The 22714-nt window shown below is 42.0% G+C and overlaps 2 protein-coding genes across 5 annotated transcripts in view; both read right to left on the reverse strand.

The window, feature by feature from the left end:
- Positions 1–22714, reverse strand: part of TMCC3 (transmembrane and coiled-coil domain family 3) — a 339083-nt gene that overhangs the window by 300799 nt on the left and 15570 nt on the right. The window lies entirely within an intron of this gene.
- LOC144282334 (uncharacterized) overlaps positions 1–22714 on the reverse strand; it is a 106633-nt gene that overhangs the window by 638 nt on the left and 83281 nt on the right. The window lies entirely within an intron of this gene.

Genomic DNA, 22714 nt, shown 5'->3' on the forward strand with positions numbered 1-22714 from the left:
CAGTTTTCATCCTAAGAGCATTCCCTCCACATCTTGGTTTTCTTCTCTTCATTTGCATCAGGAACAGTTGGGTATTGCTTTCACAGCATGAGATTCTCTCTCCTTGATAATCCCTCTCCCCAGCAGCTAGAAGCCTGCATTCACGAGTAGTATGATGCTACACCTGGAAGCAGCCCGCTTTGGGTGAGAAATCAAGTAAGGGCTACTAAACAACTCAAAAGTCATTTGATGGACCTATTGTGCTATAAGAAATAAGTCAGACAGAGAAAGACTCAGTGTATTCTCATTTACACGGGGAAATTTTATTTTTATTTTTTTAAATGATTTCATTTATTTATTCATGATAGACACAGAGAGAGAGAGAAGCAAAACACAGGCAGAGGGAGGAGCAGGCTCCATACAGGGAGCCGGATGTGGGACTCAATCCTGGGACTCCAGGATCACGCCCTAGGCGGAAGGCAGGCGCTCAAACCGCTGAGCCACCCAGGCCGCCCCTACATGGGGAAATTTTTAAAAGCTGAAGTCATAGGAAAAGAGAGTTAGAATGGTAGTTGCCGGAGGCTGGGAAGTTGGGGAGAGGTTGGTCAAAGGGTACAAACCTCCAGCTGTAAGAGGAATAAGTTCTGGGGATCTAAGGTTCAACATGTCAACATGGTGACTGTATCTAACAGTAATATATGCTTGAAAGTTGTTGAAGGTAGATCTTAAATGTTAACACCACACAAACACAAAAGTAATCATGGGGATGGAGGGGATGAAGCATTAACTAACCTTATTTTGGTAATCATTCTGCAATATATGCACATATCAAATCATCCCACCGTACAGCTTAAATTTACATGTTATATGTCAATAATATCTAAATAAATCTGGGGAAAAAATAATCTAAGACCCATGGATTCTCCCCAGGTTCTTGTCCCACTGCATCCTACAAACCTTTTCTCTTTGACTTTTTAAAATAAAGTGCAAGAAACCACTTTCCATGTCACAGCCTAAGAAATGACAACTGCTTGGAGGATTACACCTCCTCCCCACTTGATGACATCTCTGTGAGGACAGGGAGGGGGGGCTTAGTCATCCTTGCATTCCTAGCATCAAACACAGAAACTGGCCCAAGAATAGGCTGTTGAAAAAACATGTTAAGTAAATTCCATTTTTATAGCATCTACTGACGTCTAAAAACTCCAAATTAGAAGTTATAAAATATACGATAGAGATCTTAAGAATACATTAATTACAAAATCAATTATGTGCTACATACTACCTGGGAATTTATGAAAACTAGCACTATCTCAAAATTAAAGAAAACATAATATAAAATATGCTTTGTTATTCACTAGTATGAACACAGACCAAATAATTAATTTTAGCCTTTTCTATTATAGAGTGCCGACAGTATTTTCCCATTTTATTTATTTATTCATGAGACACACACAGAAAGAGGCAGAAACAGAAGCAGAGGGAGAAGCAGGCCTGCTCGCCTGTGGGGAGCCTGATGTGATACTCGATCCCAGGACCCTGGGATCATGACCTGAGCCAAAGGCAGACGCTCAACCACTGAGCCACCCAGGTGCCCCAGTATTTTCTTATTTTAAAGCAGGAAAAATAACAGCTACCTCACTGCATTTCTGCGAAGATTAAATGAGCTAACACATCTATAATACTTAGAACAGGGCCTGGCAGATGGTGACCACTTACAAAATACTAGCTATTACTGCTGCTGTTGTTATCAGGCACTCTCCTGGCTAACACTATTAGAGCAAGTTAAATAGAAGTTCATTTAGCCAATCTGCCCAGGAAAGTATGAACAGAAGCAAGACACACATATAATCCATGGCCCTGACAACAAAGTTTGTCCTCAGAGCTTCAGATATCTTCTAAAAGCCATTACCAGATTCTCTTCATACAAGAATTGCCTATAAATTGCTTACTTCTTAGAATGTGATTGTACCTTGAAGCAGAAATAGATATTTAGCAGACCCTAAATGTATGCCAAAAAGAACTGAATTAGCAGCTTCACTAAAAGGTTCCTAAAAAAAAAAAAAGAGCGGACAGCAATTTTTACCTGCTCTTCAAGCCAGATGATGTTCCTGATTCCGTAAGATTTGGGGCAACTTTATCTTATAAGGGCCTGTGAGTTTATGAGAGCTTCAAGTGAAGCTATCTGGGTTAAAAATAATCACCGAGAAACAAAAACTGAGAAACAACTGAGAACGAAAAGCAGAAGTATGCACAAGATTGCTCCATTTGCACTCTCCCACAGTGGGTGTTTTCCTGTTTCTCAGACACCGTCCCTCAGTCTAGCAATTCCAGAACCGGTGTCCTACAGACCACTGGTCCCCAAACAAGGGTTCAATTCAGGTAAGTTTCCCTTCCTGGAAATCCATGATGCCCATCAACATATTAGAGATCCTGAGCTTCTTCCAGGAAGAAACCCATTTAGCTTTGCTTCACTTGTTTGAAAACTTAACCACATGTGCCCTTTCCCAAGGCACATTACTAGGAACCAGATTTTGGAAATGCTGACACTCTACAATTAATCACTTCTTTCCACTGAAGAATGACTGTAGGTTCATTCACCTGGTCTGCAAAGTCAACATTTACTTAAAAGCAGATGGAAAAGAATGTGAACCCTATGCATACCCCCCCCCCCCCGCCATTCAATGCACGATTTCACGTCCTGGATCAAGTCAAAAAGAAACTATCCTCAGGATCCATCTGAGAAGAATCCATAAATCCTAGAATCCATAAATTCTAGGAACGGCTTATGGGAAGCATGATTTCAGAAGATTTGTAGACAAGAGAAAGGAAGAATATGTAAGAGCAAATCTGTCAATAAAAGGAATTTGATTCTCCTATTGCTCAAGATTTTTATTTATTTATTTGAGAGAGTGTGTGTGAGCAGGAGCAAGGGGAAGGGCGCAGAGAGAGAGAGAGAGAGAATCTCAAGTAGACTCCTCACTGAGTGCAGAGCCTGACTCGGGGCTCAGTCTCTGATAAAGACCTGAGCCAAAATCGAGAATCGGATGCTTAACTGAGTCACCCAGGTGTCCCTTACCTACTGTTTTCTTAAGTCAAGGAGAAAAATACAGGTATACTGCAATCTATTTAGAATATGTCCAAAGTCATCAGGAAGAAATCTTCTGATGTCAGTTTAACAGTATCACAGAGAGGAATGTTCAGGGGTTCCTTGTCGAACTATCTGTAAAGACTCCATCTCTAGAACATTATCTCAATTCTATAACTGGAAAAAAAATTCCAGAATCCTAAATATCTGTAATATCAGTTTCCTTTTTCCCCCTAGCACCTGGTATGTCACAGAAAATTAGAGATTTCCTTTCCTCAGGTCACAATGGTACTCACCCAACTATAATTGCCCAAAAGGCCCCCTTGCTAGCCCTCCTAATGACCAAACATACTACGAAGGCACAGCATCAGCAGAGAGGAAGCTGAAATTTCTGAAGTAACAACAAGAACACAGAATAAAACCATCGTGGGCTATGAAATTCCCTGTGTCCCAAGATTCTAAACTACTCGGGATCTTGAGCCCAACATCCCCTAAGTGGAGCAGGAGAGGTGCTGGGAAGGGGCTGCGTAGCCAAGGTTAGAGGAAAGCCTTATTTCACAGGCTCTGCAGCTGAACAGAAAGTCACATAACACTGCCCATACATTTTGCTCCAGCGCCGTCCAATTGAACTTTTAGTGACAATCCAAATGTTCTCAACAGTGTTCAATACGGTAGCCACTAGCCACACGTGGCCACTCAGCACTTGAAATGTAACTTGTACAATTGAGGAACTAAATTTTTTACTTTAATTCATTTTAACTTAAATAACCACACATGGCCTGAGGCTACCATATGCAGTAGCAACTAGCTTATACACTTAATGTACCTATCAACATGAATTCCACAAAAATAGAGATGGTCAGGGACCAAGGAAGGTTCTCCAGAGGTTTGGGAAATGGACTATTTGACTTAACAGAGGAAGCAGGGAAGAATCAAGTCTATTATCTCATGAATCTCTAGTACACTACTGAGATGGCTAAAAGACAAGCATCATTCCCATCTTACTAAATGGAGAACCTGAGATATAGATTCAATTAACTGATATAAACAGTAACTGCTATTTATGGAATCTCTCCATGTACATAGGTTTTTATACTCAATCTTTACAACAATCCTCCAAGGTAAACATCACTGTCTTTTATTGGTACAGGAACTGAGGTTCAAGAAGGTTGAATGCTTAGGAAAAACCACATAACAAGTGAAGCCAAGATTTGAACTCAGACCTATTTTTAAAGCCCAAATGAAAGTGCAGAGCTTGAGCACGACTGGATGTCGGCAGATCTCACAACCTATGAGATCACAACCTCAGCCAAAACCAAGAGTCGGATGCTTAACTGACTGAGCCACCCAGGCGCCCCAAGTCAACAAGCATTTTTTGAGCCTCTGATATATGCACAACAGCACACTGAGTGCTCAGGAGGGGAGAATACAAAGACAAGGAAAGAAAACCATCAATATCACTGAATCTCAGAATTGTGTGGGCTTGTTATTCTTCTCTAACAAAGGGCATGAATTATTCAATTACTCACAGCTAGCTCCTCTTGTATATTATAGCAATCAACTGGCCTAGAATAAAAAATAAGCTAATATTTTTAGCACTTCAAAAACATGTGGAACCAGAACAAACGTGACAAGTGAAAAAAAAAACAGATAAATTAGACTTCACCATAATTAATACATTTAGTGCACCAAAGGACACTATTAATAAAATGAAAAGATAATCCACAGAATGGGAGGAAGTAAACAGCAGATCATGTACCTGACAAGGGACTTGTACCCAAACTGTATTTTAAAAAACTCCTACAACATAGTAATAAAAAGACAAATTACCTGCACACATTTTTGTGTGGACATAGGTCCATTTCTTTTTGGTCTAGGAGTGGCCTTCTGGATCACATGGTAATGCTAAGTTTAGTATTTTGAGGAAGTGCCAAACTTAGCAAAGTGGCTGCACCATTCAGCAATCCCAACAACAGGGTGTGAGGGCTCAAATTTCCCCACAGCCTTGCCAATACTTGCCATTGTCTGGCTTTTTACCTTAACCATTCTTGTCAGTATGAAATAATATCTCATTATGGTCTAATATACATTTTTCCTAATGATCAGTGATGCTGAACATCATTTCATAGGTTCACTGACTATTTATATATCTTCTTTGGAGAAATGCCTTTGAGGGGCACCTGGGTGGCTCAGTGGTTGGGCGTCTGCCTTTGGCTCAGGTTGTGATCCGGGGGTCCTGGGATCAAGTCCCACATCAGGCTCCTGCTGAGGAGCCTGCTTTTCCCTCTGCCTATGTTTCTGCCTCTCTCTCTGTGTCTCTCATGAACAAATAAAGTCTTAAAAAAAAAAGAGAAATATCTTTTAGTGTCCTTTTAGTTTAGACATATTCATGACACAAGTTATATTCTGTTCAAAGGAACACAATGGAGAGAATGAACAAATTTTCCTTTTCTTCTATTTCATTTATCAGTATGATTTCTTCAGGTATCTCAAAATTCGAAGCTATAAATGCCCAGACTCTCTTACAATGTGCTTGGAGGTTGAAGGTGGGGACTGTGGGCTCACCTGTGTCTAAAGCCCAGCTGTCCCACGTCTAGATGACCTCGAGCAAGTGACTTAATCTGAGCCTCGGTTTCTTGTTCCTACAAAACAGAACTCACCCATACCATAGTGCTGTTTAAATGAGCACGGGATCGAGCATGGGGTAAGTGCTCAACAAATGCTAGCATTACTGTTTTTATTATCAACCCATCATCATCACTATCACCACAACTCCGGCTCACACAGGAAGCCTGAAAACACGACAGATACATATATATTTTCTACGTACATTTAGTGCTTCCTTACTGTTCTACTCAATTTAATTCAGACTCCCACTGCCTGAGCATCACCAGGGCTCCTTGGAATCCCTACACATTATCTTAGGGCTGAGACTTCGAAATAAGGCCCCCAAATTTTTCACAGGATAGAACAAATGCTGCCCTATCTCCTGACAAAAGCAAGATATCTTCTAAGTCAACAATAGAAAAAAAAATGTTTAGATAGGTATGTTCATGTGGTTTGTTTCTAGAAGACCTGAAGAAGAAGAAAATGTCAGCATGTCCTTAGAGACGCCTGGCAAATAGGGGAAGAAAAAAAAAAAACACTAGAAAATTGAAGTCGCCTGCCAGAGGAGCTGGCACAGGGCACGACGACCAGGCCCTGCACCAAAGACTCACCAACACCCCCACAGAGTAAAGCAACAGGTTGTGGTACAGCACTGGCCGCTTCCTAGGTAAGTGGCTGAAAGCCAACCAAGTTCAAGGAAAAAAAAAAAAAAAAAAAACCCTTTTTTTTTAAGGCTATATGAAAAGAGAAGAGAAACTGCATAGGAGTAAACTCTACTTGGTAAGACAAACATCTGGTTCTCCTTTTCCTTTCTGCCAGGCAGAGACGGTGGAACAAGACCCTGGAAAAAGATCTGTGGTACTGGGTGGACCACACCTCATCACCGGCAGGCAAAGCACCATGGTGACCTTTGGCCTGCCGGGCCCTGCAGCACCACACCGCCCCCAAGGAACCCAAATCTTGCAGTGTATCCTTCCAGCCACACATCTCCGAGATCATCTGGGAAGGGGTCCAGGCCCCTGCACTGGGGAGGGGCACAGGCACGTCAGTCTCCAGACTTGCTGGTCAGCCACAAAAGCCCCAAACTTCAAAATAGTCAAAGGAAGTATGTCATGGAATTCACCTATCACGAGGACCTCTTTCGGCCTCCAAAACCTCATGGCCCCTGTGGGGACTTCTCCTGGGCACTACCTACGTCCCGCTCAGGAAAATAGGGAGAAAAACAGCTTCCTCACAGAAATGTGGACTGGGGCCAAATGGAGTGCCCCTGAAATCCGAGTGGATAATAATGCCCCTGTGCTGGGTCTGTCCTGAATGCTGCCTCTGTTCTGCTTTTTTCCACAATAAAGGCATAGAACTGGAGAGCTGAGAAGGACCCTGGGGGCCCAGAGAAACGAAATAATTTACAAAGGTCACAGGGCCTGCAAGTGGCCAAGCTAAGCCTCAATACCCAGCTTTACCCGTAAGAACTGGAAAGTACTACCCTTCTGGAGTACAACCTACTTGCTCCATTAAAGACTTTGCCCCTGACCTGGGAAGTAAGTGCTCCCCAGGGGAACACGGAGGGAATTAGCAATATGGATTCTGAGCCAATAAAAAGATTCGAACCCAGTTCTGTCCCTTACCAAAGTATGTGACTTCAGGAAGTTCCTAAACTTCGGTTTCCTCATTCATCATCACCAGCCCTGTCAGAGGATGAATGTATCAATAGAGTTTCTAAAATAGTGTTTGAGGGGCACCTGGGGGGCTCAGTGGGTTAAGCATCTGCCTTCAGCTTGGGTCATGATCCCAGGGTCCTGGGATGGAGCCCCACGTCGGGCTCCCTGGTCAGCGGGGAGTCTGCTTCTCCCTCTCCCTCTGCTCCTTCCCACCCACTCCCCCTACTCATCTTCTCTCTCTCTCTAATAAGTGAATAAAATCTTCTTTAAATTTTTAGAAAATAAAATAGTGTCTGAAGGGGCGCCTGGGAGGTGCAGTTGGTTAAGCATGTGACTCAATTTCGGCTCAGGTCATGACCTCAGGGTCGGGAGATCAAGTCCCACCTGAGGCTCCACACTCAGTGTGGAGTTTGCTTGAGATTCTCTTGCTCCCTGTCCTTCTCCCCCTGCTCCTTTCTCTCTCTCTCTTTCAAATAAATAAATAAAACTTTAAAAAACAACACTGTCTGATGTAAATAATTTATAATACATCATCATCATCCTAGAACAGAGGGGAAATGAGAGTGAAAACGTTGGGGGTTACATGAAAAAAGAAAGCGGGTGTGTGGTCATTAAATAAATAGAACATCGTTTAACTTAAAAAACCGTACAGATACACCAAGAGTCATGCTGACAGTGGCTAGTGGGAAAATGAAAGCAAAACAAGAACATGCAATGAAATGTTAGGATAACACAACTCCAGTGATGTTAAAGGATCATCCCTGCATATACACATATACTCCAAAAAGAGAGCAAAAGAAAATAAATGAAACACTAACAGCCCAGTCTCTGGGCAGTGGGATTACCACTGACTTTTACTGTCTTCTCTACCTCCCAAGTCTCATGTAGCAGACATGTATTATTACTTCGGAAATCAAAATAACTGTAGGTTTTAAAGATTATTTTTGTTTAATTTTTTTTAAAGTTTATTTTTTTAGTAATCCCTACAGCCCACATAGGGCTCAAACTCAAGATCAAGAGTCACATGCTCTTCCGACTGAGCCAGCCAGGTGTCCTGAAACATCATTTTTAAAGAAGAAACCTGACACCAGGCAGGGTCTGGGTCTCGGTGGCCAAAGGGCTATTCCAAGCAGCTACAACGGGGTAGGTGGAACCCTTGGCGGCGGTGTTGGGGAGGGGAGACCCACAGAGGGAGAGCAGGGGTCCCAGCGAGGACCAAGAATTTCCTTCTTTTCAGCATCCGGACGGAAGAAAGGGACCTGCTGGCCCGGGGCCGCTGACGGAGCTAGGCCAGGGCCCAGAGGGAACTTGCCGGGGGTCGAACAGGCCGCGTTGACTGTGGCAGCTTTCTCCGGAAAGCTTCCTGGCTGGTCCTCAGCGCCACGTCTAGCTTGCGTTCTCAGCTCACCCCTTCTGCAGGACTCGTTGTGAGGGGCGGACAGACGGCAGACAGAAGAGCAGGACACACAGGAGGGATGGTGAGGGCAGTACCGGGCCCCTCCCAGCTCCGGCTCAAGGTCCGTCTGTATCTGAGCAGCCTCCTACCCTGCGGTGGCGGCACGAGCGCCCTGCCCCGGCGCCTCTGCTGCTTTCCCACCAGCTGCCTCTTCTGAGCAGCACCCTAGGATCATGGCATGTTAAGGTTCATCCAGAACACCCACCCAGTTTCCCTATTTACAGATGAAGAAAACGAGGAGGAAAAGAGAGGATGGGGTGTCTGAACCTACACACTCAGATGAGAACACACACTGGCCCAATACTGTCTGCTTCGGGGCCTTGCCTGAGGTCACCGGACAACTGTCCCTTCTGGCACTCACCGCTGCCTACAAACTGGACTGCATGCCCCACTGCTGTGAAAGCCCCAGTCCAATCCCTAGGCTCCTCCTGGACAGATGTCAACATATAAAGTAATCCAGAAACCTCAGGTGAAATTCGACAGGGGGGACTCTTCCCTTCTCGTAAGGGCTAATTATAACAGGAAACATTTCAATCCAAAAAGTGACCCCGCAACAGTGGACTGTTGGGACCAATGATGACCCATGGGGAACACTTCATGGATATTTGCACCGTCTTAAAGTATCTTCCCCAAAATGTTAATGTGAATAAAAATATTATGAATTACTGCGGTGGTTTTAAAATATGATTACAGGGATCCCTGGGTGGCGCAGCGGTTTGGCGCCTGCCTTTGGCCCAGGGCGCGATCCTGGAGACCCGGGATCGAATCCCACATCGGGCTCCCGGTGCATGGAGCCTGCTTCTCCCTCTGCCTATGTCTCTGCCTCTCTCTCTCTCTCTGTGTGTGACTATCATAAATAAATGAAAATTTAAAATAAAATAAAATAAAATAAAATATGATTACAAATCGTTTGATACTCCTTCTTCCAGGAGGTGGAGCTTAAATCCCCTCCTCTTTGGGCTGGACTTAGTGATTCTCTTCTAATGAAAAGATCCTTGCTGGGACCAGGGATGGTCTCAAACTTGGACAGTCGCTTGGAGCACCCCACACAGACGGCTTACCCCAGGCTCACCCCCAGTAGGAGTCAACGGTTCCTTTTCCTCAGCCAGGGAAAGATACTGGGCTGCTGATGAGGTTTCTCCAGGATTCTCTTTTTTCCCTTTTTTCTAGGCCTTCATAATCTGTCTCACTTAAACTAGGGACTGCTGAAGTCTCACTTCCCCTTTCTTTGCAGAATGCACGCCTGCTGTGCAGAGCTCTGCCCCTCCCTGACCCTATCCTTTTGGGCATCACTTTCCCCGTTTGCCTGGTGGCTTGAGGTTCCCCTTGTTCTCCCTCTGTGGGTCTCCCCTCCCGAACACTGCTGCTAAGTGTTTAGATAAAATCTATAAAATAATTGGAGAAAAAGGATAAAAGCATAATATTCACTATACTAACTTTCATAAACATGACATAGTTTTCATTTGTTCAAAATTTTTAAAAATGTATCTCCTAGTACATCTGTTTATGTAAGTCTAGCAATGTGCTGTGAGAATTTTTTATGGGTTTTATACTTGTTGTTGCTGTTGAGAATAGAAGCATTTTTCCCATTACAGTTAACAGATTATTGCTGTTATATGATTGCTCCTCGTGTATGTACACCCACAAGTTTACTGAGCTCGCATAAATTCTAGTACTGCCATACTTTTCTTTTCTTCCACGTTTTTAAATTCCAATTAGTTAACATTTAGTTTCAAGTGTAGGACTTAGGGATTCAACACTTATAACACCACCCAGTGCTCATCACAAGTGCCCTCCTTAATACTCATCGCCCATTTAACCCAACACCCCCACCCTGTCCACCTCTCCTCCAGGAAACTTTAGTCTGTTATTTATAGTTATAGAGTCAGCTTTATGGTTTGCCTTTTTCCCTTAAGTTCATCTGTTTTGTTTCTTAAATTCCACATATACATGAAATCATGCAGTATAGGTCTTGACTTATTTCATTTAGCGTAATACACTCTAGCCCCAACCACATCATTACAAATGGCAAGATTTCATTCCTTTTTATGGCTGAACAATATACCACTGCATACATATACACACGCGCGCGCGCGCACACACACACCCCTCACAACTTCTTTATCCATTCATCAGTTGATGGACACTTGCGCTTTTTCCATAATTTGGCTATTGTTGATCATGCTGCTATAAACATCTGGGCACATGTAACCCTCCGAATCAGTATTTTTGTATCATTTGGGTAAATGCCTAGTAACCACATTTGTTTTTTATTCGTATGTAATTATGTTGTTTATTCTAAAAACGCTTTTTCTTCCTATTACCAGTTACACTTTAAATATATATTTCATGCTTTATTGCACTGGCAACCAATGCCAGAATAATGAATATCATCTTGTTTTTTTTTTTATTTTAATAGAAATCTCTAGCATTTCCTATATCATGTATGATGTTAGAAGCTGGTTTAAGATATATGTATATGCTATGGATATATACACATATTTTTTTTTTAGTTTACAATCACTTAAATCATGCTAAAAAATATCCTATTTTTTAAGAATTTTAATTTTTAAATTAAGAATGGGTATGTATGTGGTTTATCTTACTGTAACAACTGGCTGACTATAGGGTCTATTTACAGACTTTTTTTTTTTTTTTTTTTTTTACAGACTTCTTAAAAAAAATGTTTATATTCCTGGAATAAGATGTTATTCCAACATTCTGAATGTTTCTATTAGAGTTTCTTTTCTAACTTTTTCATGTTCTTTATCATCAGGTTTTTTTTTTTTTTTAAGATTTTATTTATTTATTCATGAGAGACACAGAGCAAGAGAGAGAGAGGCAGAGACACAGGCAAAGGGAGAAGCAGGCTCCATGCAGGGAGTCCGACGTGGGACTCGATCACAACCCAGGCCGAAGGCAGCACCAAACCGCTGAGTCACCCAGGTTGTCCCAGATCAGGTTTTTTTTTTTAAATCGTATAACTAGAGTAGCTATTCTACTAGAGTGTGATAGCAATTACGTAACACGGAAATTATCTGATATTTGTAAATTTAAGTAAGTTCACTAGTAAAATTGCAATACCAACTCATTATCTCATGGTAAGAAGGGGAAAATCCCAACAGATGAAGTTGCACAGTTTATAGAGAAGGAAGGGAGGAGAGTCTTTGAAACAGTAGTATTACAGTGTACTAACATTTCTACAGCTCCTGCTAGAGACAGTCTCTCCCTAAGGGATCACTTTCCCTTTGAACTACTTCACCAACTCTATAATACTTTCCTGATGCTGAGACTTAGCCCTCACTTTGTTGTTTTGCTTTGTCCTATTGCACCAGAAATATTTCTCCATCTTTTCAAACAGTGTTATATAGGAGGGGAAAGAAAGCTTTGGTTTTTCCTTGTCTGAACCCCAAACCAACCTTACCTGTCCATTTCCCACCCCCACCCCCTGTGTGTGTGTGTGTATTTTTTCACAATGCTGCAGAGAAAACAATCTGAAAACATCAATGACATACAACAGTAGGTGCTTATAGCTAGCTCTTACTGTTAGATGTGGTGGTCAGATACAACTCTGCTGATCCTGGATGGGCTTACTTACCCTGGTATAATTATCACCCTGCAGTCAAGCTGGTTGTTTGCTGATTTAGGAGATTAGCTGTCTGTCACAGGGGCCCAACGAAGCAGCCTTCTGGTCAGGGTAAGGAGCAAGAATTGCCAAGTGAGCCATTTAAACATGTCCCAGGTAGAAGGGGAGGCAAGAGACAGAGGAGAAACTTCATGGCTGTGTATGATTCAGGAGGAAGTGACAATTTGGAAACTGTGTTCCACATCTCTGCCTTTTAGTGAGTCAGAAATATAGGAAAATAGAGGTTAGGACTATACAGAGTAACATCCATTAGAGGTGCAGCCTTCTCCATGTCAGCAATAAGTCGGGGCAAGTCTGAGTTGAAGGTTTTGCCATCACCAGCTGCCTGATCTTGGGCAGGCTCTATACCTCTTAGGACACTAATTTTAAAAACAAAACAAAACAAAAAACACAAGGGGGTGGACAAATCTCAGTGATTTCTAACACCAACACTCCATGGCTATTGACTTTGTTACCAAGCTAAACTTTCTTCACATGCATTCATTCCTCAGGTCACCTTGTAGTATGACTGCTCACAATTTTAACAATCAGAATAATCCCAACAGCAGAGCCTTAAACTCAACCTCTCGAGATGGGTATCCTACCACTTTAGATGACCAAAAGCTGGGAAAGGATTCCTATTCTATCAAAGTGCCTTCAGGGGAAGGCAAGCAGATGTGTAAATTTTTCAGAACAGCGCAGGTTCACTTGTGATTAAAGAAAGACCCAAATCCATTTCAAGCAATAATGTCGTTGAATTCACTCACACTTTGAATTATCATTTCCTCCACTGCAATTCTTTTTTTAAAGATTGAATTTATTTTATTTTATTTTTAATTTTTTTTTTTTTTTTATGATAGTCACACAGAGAGAGAGAGAGAGGCAGAGACATAGGCAGAGGGAGAAGCAGGCTCCATGCACCGGGAGCCTGACGTGGGATTCGATCCCGGGTCTTCAGGATCGCGCCCTGGGCCAAAGGCAGGCGCCAAACCGCTGCGCCACCCAGGGATCCCTGAATTTATTTTTTGAATAAGTGATACATGCACATGGCACTAAACTCATAAGCTACAAATAATATAGACTAAGAAGTTTCCCTATCATCCCTAGTCCTAAGATACTCAATTACCCTCTCCAGTGATAGCCATAGTTACCAGTATTCTAGAATAGTAAGTGCCAGCACTTTTGTGAATGTGTGTACCCACGGGCATGCACCACATACACAAACACTACTCTTTTTAAACTAATAAATGGCACTGTACTAAAAACTCTGTTTTGTATCTTGCTTTTCTCCCTCTTCATGGTACATCTCAGGTATTATTCCATACAGAGCTGCCTTGTTCTTTTAAAAGACTATATCGTATTCTGCTGGATGGACATGCTATTATTTAGCCAGCCTATCAATGAATATTTAGGTTGCTTCCAGTATTTTGGTATTTTAAACAATGCTATTATGAGTGAATTTGTACACAGGCCATTTTGCACAGATGTAAGCATATCTGTAGGATGAATTCCAGCAAGTGGATTGCTCGGCATTTTTAACTCAGACAGTGGATAAATGTGCATTTGTAACTCGGACAGATAACATCAAACCACCTTCCAAACACGTAAAATCAGGAGTTGGCAAATTATGATCCACAGACCAAATCCAGCCCATGAGCTAAAAATGTTTTTGCATTTTTATAAGTGTTGTTTAAAAAAAGGGGGGGGGGGGAAGAAGAATATATGACAGACCTCATGTGACCTGTAAAGCTTAAAATATTTACCGTCTGGACCTTCACAGAAAGTTTGCTCATCCCTCCACGAAGCCAATTTACATTCCCCCAATAGCAATGTCTGGCAGTGTTTCTCCACTATTTCAGCTGTAATCTTTGGTCAAATTGAGATTTAAAGTAACGCTCCAGGTTTTGTTTCAGTTGAAGAAAAAGTTGAAGCATCTTTAACATTTATGTACTGGCTCTGTGATTTTTCCAGGCCAAAACGCAGCCTGTTTCAGGATGCAAACATCAATTGACATTTGAATTTGTCACCTCATGGTCACAAGTGGCAAGAAAAGGTTAGAATCCCCAGCTGTCAGAATTGAAAACAACTTTAAAGGTTATGTGGTCTGAACATTATGGATTTTGTGTGCCATTGAAATTTCAAAAACAATTTAAAGGATTAAAGCAATATTGCCAACTTTTTATCTTGCCAAGTCATTAAAATATAGAAACAATCCAAATACCATCTACTGTCACCATCGCTTCATAAAAGAAAGAAATTTAACACCAAAAAGTAGGACATACTCAAACCTAGAATAAAGGAGAGTTCATTAAACTGAGTCTACTTAGTTTCATAACAAGCCAACCACAGTCATTTACTTTCTGCCAATTTTGCCACAGACAGAAAAATTCTATGTCAAACCCATGTTTGGGAACCAACCTCACTGTTTTCTAAACAATCTAAAGCTTTCACATCCAAATGACAGGCTCCAGATTCAATTCCAATGACAATAAATTTGTGGCCAATTCAGAACAAGAATTCAGGACTTCTGCCCCCCAGTCTCCTATCTTCCTGTCTTCTCCTTAATCCACAATTCCTTGTGTGTCCAGAAAAACAAAACAAACAGCACAACTGGTCCAACCAACACCTCAGTTCACTCACGGCCTTCCACTTCTCACTGCCCTTGGGTCTTAGGTCTGATCTGCTCATGTCCTCAACCAAAATGAGTTTTTAGTCTTCTTCATGGGGGTAGGTGTGCAACAAACAACAATAATAGAAAACTTCCTCATTCTGAGTAGCTGGAGAATTCTACGTTCGTGTAGGCCTAAACAACATTCATCCATCTGCTGTGAATGTGTCTCTCTCCCACTGACCCTTATAAACAGCGTCTACCTCACTCTTCCTTTTTGCTGCCAGAGCCTGGCCTTTCCTACAGTCCTGTGGTGGACACGGAGGGGAGACTCGAGAAGAACATGAGTGAGGTTTTACTGGCACTTCAGAATTAATCAGTTGTGATGGTTCATTTTAAGTGTCAACTTGACTGGGCTAAAGGATGCTCAGGTGGCTGGTGTTTCTGGAAAAGACGAGCAGGCATCATTCAATCAGTTTGAGGGCCAGAACAGAAGAGCAGAGGAAGGGCAAATTCACGCTCTCTGCTGGGGCCGAGACATCCATCTTCTCTTGCTCTTGGACATCACGCCGGCACTCCAAATGCCCTGGATTCAGACTCAGATCAAGACATCAGCCAGGGATGCCTGGGTGGCTCAGCGGTTGGGTGTCTGCCTTCGGCTCAGGGCGTGATCCCATGGTCCCAGGATCAAGTCCCGCATCGGGCTCCCTGCATGGAGCCTGCTTCTCCCTCTGCCTATGTCTCTGCCTGCCTCTCTCTCTATGTCTCTCATGAACAAATAAAATAAAATCTTAAAAAAAAAAAGACATCCCATCAGCCAGCGGCCAGGCCTTTGGACTCAGGCTGATTTATACCATGGGCTCTCCTGGTTCTCCTGTCTGCAGACAGCACACTGTAGACTTCTCAGCTCCATAACTGCATGAGCTACTACCTTTAATAAACCTCTCTCTCTCTTTCTCTCTCTCTCTCTCTCTTTATATATATACATATATATATACACACACACACACATATGCTGTCTGGACCTTCACAGGTTATATATATATGTATATATATATCCTATTGGTCTGTTTCCCTGGAGAACCCTAATATGTCAGCTTCCCCTGAATTTCAGAACCAAGGTAACTTCAATGGATGAGAGAACCACTACATCTATATCATGTCCAAGTCCTCACCTTCCTCTGCCCTCCCTGGGCCCCTTTCATTCAATATTCCACTGTCTTCTGTGTGCCAGGCACTGCTGGTTTTCCCCTAACATAAAGTCAGCCTCCTTTTGCACCACCTACTACGTGGGCACAGCACTCCTTCTGGCCCAGCTACGTCAGCCTCTACCACTTGGCCAGCCAGACTCTGGTCCTTGCCCTGTTGTCTCCAGCTGTCCCTACAGCTAAAGCTAAATGATGCTCAGGGCTGCAAAGCTCCTTGTAGTCCTTTTGGCATCAAGAAAAGAATACATTTGAGCAGTCAAATTAACATTAACTAACTAATGTTAGTCAAACTAACATTAAATTTAGTAAATATGATACTAGCTCGATACATTTTATTTTCAATTAAGATTTTAGTTTTCACGCAGCAGGCCTTTAAAAGAAATTTCAGGCCTGAAAGTAGGTCACTGAGAATGTACAACACCTATTTCAGTGAGCCAAATAGCAGGACTTTTGCTGCCATTCAGGTGTTTTTTCACTCAAGTCTTCCTGTCACATAGTTCCAATGTAAGCTGAAAATAATTCTCTTCTCTCCCAACATTGAACCCTCCACTAATTACTACCTCAGTTTTTTTATTCTCTTATTATGCATTTTAATAGGACTAGTAATTCAAGAAAGGAAACTAAGTAGCAGATGGAATATTTTGTTCTTTGTCAAATAGGCTGTGGCCAAAACACAAATTCTCACCAAGAAATGAAACAGGTATCCCAAGGAGATGGGACACAGGGAAAGGAGATGTGATCTCTGCCAGTGCTTCATGCTTTTCTCAAAATGACCTCTTCCTGTTTTGGCAGCAGGATCTGGATAAGATCACATCTCTATAAATCACCTCGGTCATGCAGATATGATTCAGTTATTTATCCCCCAGAACCACAGGATGTGGATTGATTTAGATTTGACATTTGGAGATAGATGAGGAAGCCAGCCCTACAGAACGTCTGCTTCCTTGCTCGGGTACACAAAAACCATCTTGCCTATGACATCAAGGTGTTAGCTTCCTGGCCTGAAGCTTGCATTTCCCAGGCATCTCTCCTTAAAAAGAATGAGGTAGATGGCATAATTCAAACAAGTCCTCAGAGTTTGAATGGCAATGGCAGAGACAGAAGACACCAGAGAGGTTCTAAGAAAAGCCAGGAGCTAAATGGACACATTAACCGAACGGACACGAAAACAGGGCAGATGTATACATAAATGCAGCAAATACATAAATGTGGTTCCCATCTGTCCAGGTTTGTGACATGCCCCATGGTCAGTACATGTTCTCAAAGCGTCATTCATTCATGCACTCACTCATTCAATCAACAGGTTCTGAGTACTTACTGTAGTCAGGCAGGAGTACTAAGCACAGTGGATATGATGGGGAACTAGATACCCCTTCATCTAGTTTACATCCTGGTTAATAAACAAAATTAAAACAGCTTCCCATTAAAAAAAATTACCAAAGAGGCAGGAAGGATGGAGGGGAGAAGGGACACACTGATACTCTGGACAGTTGAAAATTACCATATACAGCTGACCCCAGAACAACAGAGCACAGGCCCACTTACAGGTTTTTTTTTTGTTTTTGTTTTTGTTTTAATAAACACAGTACTGGGCAGCCCGGGTGGCTCAGCAGTTTAGTGCCACTTTCAGTCCAGGGCCTGATCCTGGAGACTCGGGATTGAGTCCCACATCGGGCTCCCTGCATGGAACCTGCTTCTCCCTCTGCCTGTGTCTCTCTGCCTCTCTCTCTCTCTCTCTCTCTCTCTCTCTGTGTGTGTCTCTCATGAGTAAATAAATAAAATCTTTAAAAAATAATAAATAAATAAATAAATAAATAAATAAATAAATAAATAAATACAGTACTGTAAATGTATTTTCCTTATAATTTTCTTAGTAGTATTTTTTTCTCTAGCTTACTTTACCGTAAGAATATAGTATATAGCCAGGACACTTGCACCCCAGTGTTCATAGCAGCAATGTCCACAATAGCGAAACTGTGGAAGGAGCCACGATGTCCATCAAAAGATGAGTGGATAAAGAAGATATGATCTATACATACAATGGAATGTTACTCAGCCATCAGAAAGGATGAATACCCACCATTTGCTTCTACACAGATGGAACTGGAGGGTGTTATGCTGAGTGAAATAAGTCAATCAGAGAAAGACAGTCATCATATGGTTTCACTCATATGTGGAATATAAGAAATAGTGAAAGGGACCATGAGGGAAGGAGGGGAACTTGAGTGGAGAAAAATTAGAGAGGAAGACAAACCATGAGAGATTCCTAACTCCAGGAAACAAACAAAGGGCTGTGGAAGGGGAGGAGGGTGGGGGGATGGGGTAACTGGGGGACGGGCACTGAGGAGGGCACTTGATGGGATGAATACCAGGTGTTACACTATACGTTGGCAAACTGAATTTAAATTTTAAAAAGGGAGGGAAAAAAAGAATACAGTTTATAGTACACACAACACATAAAATATGTGTTAATTGACTTATGTTACCAGTAAGGCTTCTGGTCAATAGTAGGCTATTAGGAATTTGGGGAGAGTTCAAGTTATACACAAATTTTTGACTGTAAGGTGTCAGTGGCCCTAACCCCCATGTTGTTCAAGGATCAACCATACATGGACTCTCAACCTGCATATAAGTAGACTTACCTGTAAGTACCTGTAAGCAGTCCACTTATAAAAGAGTAACCAAAATAATCCTGTTCATTCAGAAAACCAGCCATGTGCTAGTCACTGTACGGAAAGCTGGTTTACAAAACAAATTCCTATCCTTACCGAGCTCACAATCTGAGTGAGAAGATGACCAAATTTACCAAGAGCTGCTATCTAGCTGCCAGCAAAGGCTTTAAGGAAGGGTGGAACAAGGAGGGGGTAGGGCAGGGAGTCCAGCTGGAAGGGGAGCAGCCCAAAGATGTGGGGCTGGGTCCTGGGGACTGAGGCAGACAATGCCAGGCAGGTGCGGGGCTGGGGAGTTCACTTCAGCTGGAGGGAACAGCAAGTACATTCTCAACTGGAAATAGTGCCTTCAGGGTGAACAGAAAATGCTTCTGGGCAGCAGCCAGAGAGAAGCCTAGAAAGGGAAACAGAAGCCCTGTCTCGAAGGGCTCTGAAGGCCCTGGCAGCAGAGCTGGACATTATCTTGCAAGGCGATGGAAGGCCTCTGCTGTATGTTCAGCATGACTGGATTAAATGATTTGATTTGCCTGCTGAAACATTACTCAGGCTGAGGTTGCTGCACTTCACACATTTCCGAAGGTGTGGCTGAGGGCAGGAGGACTGGAGGGAGGGAGACCGATCCGGGTGCACAAAGACAGTAGAGAATAGAGGGGACAATAACCATCATTTGTTCTTTCTAGCTTGATTCCAAATCAAAGAGAGTTTAATTGAAAATGAAAGAAACTTATCTAAAAAGAGGTCCTACATTACAACTCAGCCTGCTCTTTCCACTTAAATTAAAAAAACCCAAGTAGAATCATATTACAAGAGGAATAAAACTGCTTGTGCCTTTTGACCTGGTAATTCCATTAAGGGATTCCTAAGAAAACAACCTAGATGAGAGAGAAATAACTTTCTTCAAGGATGTTTTTAAATGTGCTACTCAAAGAGCCAACAAATGAAAATAATCCAAACATCTAAAAATACGGGATGGTTTAAATCAAATGTCCTCTATCAACACGACTAAATATTATACAAATGTTAAAATAACTATGGCCACGTATGGGAGAAAAAAAATCAGATTCCAAAACAATATACATCTGACCCATGATCAACAACATCACATGCTTTTGAACTGCACAGGCCCACTCACATACACATTTTTTTTTAAATGTGATACTGTAAACATATTTTCTGTTTCTTATGGTTTTCTTAATAACCTTTTCTCTAGCTTACTCTATTGTAAGAATACACGACATAGGGATCCCTGGAAGGCGCAGCGGTTTGGCGCCTGCCTTTGGCCCAGGGCGCGATCCTGGAGACCCGGGATCGAATCCCACATCGGGCTCCCGGTGCATGGAGCCTGCTTCTCCCTCTGCCTATGTCTCTGCCTCTCTCTGTGTGACTATCATAAATAAATAAAAAAAAAATTAAAAAAAAAAGAAAAAAGAATACACGACATAATACATATACAAAATAGCATTAATTATGTTATTGGCTAAGTTTTGGGGGAGTCAAAAGTTATTTGTAGATTTGCAAAGGCATGGGGAGAGGGAATGTCAGCATCCCCCTGCATTATTCAAGGGTTGGCTGTAAACACAACTACTACAACCGTAAGTGTCTACTATGTGTCGGGCCCAAGGTTAGATTCCGGGAATACGAAAATAAGCCAGATGTGGTCCCTGTCCTCCAAGATGTGAGTCCACTGGGAAAGCCAGACTCACATTATTAAAACAATGTGAGGAATTCTCAACGAAGCTGGGCACCATGAGAGCCCAGAAGAGGATCTGCTCGACTTAGAGCTAACACACCAACAAACACAAATATAGACACTAAAATCAATGGCAGAACTCGGTTACAAATCTGGATGACCCAAACACGTACTTGTTAGTTTTGCTGGATTATCCTGAGCATGAACAGAAACCATAGGATACTCACATCCCCAAGAACATCTGCATAGAGCGCCTTCAGAATCCTTGGACTCCGGTTTGAGAAACAAGATCTAAACACAGGAGAGGCGGCAGTGGAAGGGAAAGGCAAAGATTCACCCAACAATATTTAGGTTCTGATGAGAATTGAGGGAGAGAAGTCAGAGATGATGTCAAAGGCGGAAGCCTCAACATCTGGAAGAATGGCAATGGGGCTCCCCAAAATAAGAAACCTAAGAGGAGGAGCTGGTTTGAGTGAGAAAATAAGTTTCATTTTTGAGAGTTTGAGGAACTTTGGGTAGAAGAAAGGTAGAGGTATTCAAAATTTTGCTGGAAATTTATCTCTGGAGATTTGGAGCCAACAGGCAGAGACTCAGCAACCAAAGTCATCTTCTGGAGATCGCTGAAGATAGAAATGAACGTTGAACAACAGGTATGAACATATTCGACATTACTAAACATAGAAGATATATCCCTTTTAGTCCCTCAAATATTTCATAAGCATTTACTTACTTTCAAAGTAGTATATCCATCAAATTAATAAAATTATGGAATAATAAGAGAAAAATAATTAATAAACTATGGAATTAAAGGATCAGCTATACACACAGATTCAATACATCAACCTCGTATTTTTCCATGGAAAACATTCTCAGACGCGTGGGTGGCTCCCAGGGTCCTGGGATCAGGTCTCACATTGGGCTCCTTCCCCTCGGAACAGGGAGCTTTCTTCTCTTTCTTCCTCTGCCTGCCATTCCCCCTGCTTGTGCTTGCTATCTGTCAAATAAATAAAAATCTTTAAAAAAAAATTCTCCCTTTTTTTAAAAAAATTTTTTTAAAGATTTTATTTATTTATTCATGAGAGACACAGAGAGAGAGAGGCAGAGACAAAGACAGAGGGAGAAGCAGGCTCCATGCAGGGAGCCTGATATGGGACTCGATCCTGGATCTCCAGGATCACACCCTGGGCTGAAGGCAGATGCTTACCACTAAGCCACCCAGGTATCCCTCTCTTTTATAATAAATGTAATTTTGAAACTCAGTGGGATTAATATAATTAACATGAAAGCTAACTTTTTCTGCAGTAATATATTCATGTCCATCTTGCTACCAAGCCTGTGAACTTGAGATAAGAACTGCGAGGACTCTGTCTTATATAAATGTCTAATAAGGTGTCTGGAAAAATAGCAAATATCTAATATTTGTAAAGGAATTTGGCAAATGGGGGAATACTTAAGCATTAGGAAATTGCAAAAGTACTCTATGAAAGCATTTGCATGTAAGTACATACTACCAAGTTCAACGGTTGGAAACGATCCAGGTTGCCAATGTGGAGGTGGATGCTTTCACTCATTTGAAACCTACAATTACTCATATGTAAATCAGTGGCAATGCAGAAAATGTGAGAAATTCAGAATCAATTTATCTTTTTACTACTACTGAGTTTCTTTTTGTGTTTGTGATCTGTATGTGCCAACATCACAATTGAGCTATTTCCATAAATAATTCAAAAACCATTTTCAATGATGAGTTTTGAGTAACAAAACTGGAAAGGATATTGTCAATCTGTCGTACATTCATGGGGTGCTGAATCTCACACTCTTCCTTTCGCAAACGTGCTTCAATGCACAGAAAAAGTAAAAACTACACTGTACATAAGAGGAGAGCTAAAAGGGGAGAAACACAATTTGGGTTCATACACTAGGTTGACATCAAAACACCTGTGTTCCTACTTCCACTTGCTGAAAAAGACATTCCCCAGGAGACAAAATGAAGATTAATTCTTGTTCTTTGTCATCTTCTCTCTTCTGATTTCCTTATTGCCTATGAAGACAAATCCCCTGGCATTTAAGGGAGAGAATTCAAGCTAGGATTAAGAGAGCAGTATGTAGGAGTACCTACTTCTGGG

The sequence above is a fragment of the Canis aureus genome, chromosome 13 (genome assembly GCF_053574225.1).
Source record: "Canis aureus isolate CA01 chromosome 13, VMU_Caureus_v.1.0, whole genome shotgun sequence".
Lineage (NCBI taxonomy): Eukaryota > Metazoa > Chordata > Mammalia > Carnivora > Canidae > Canis > Canis aureus.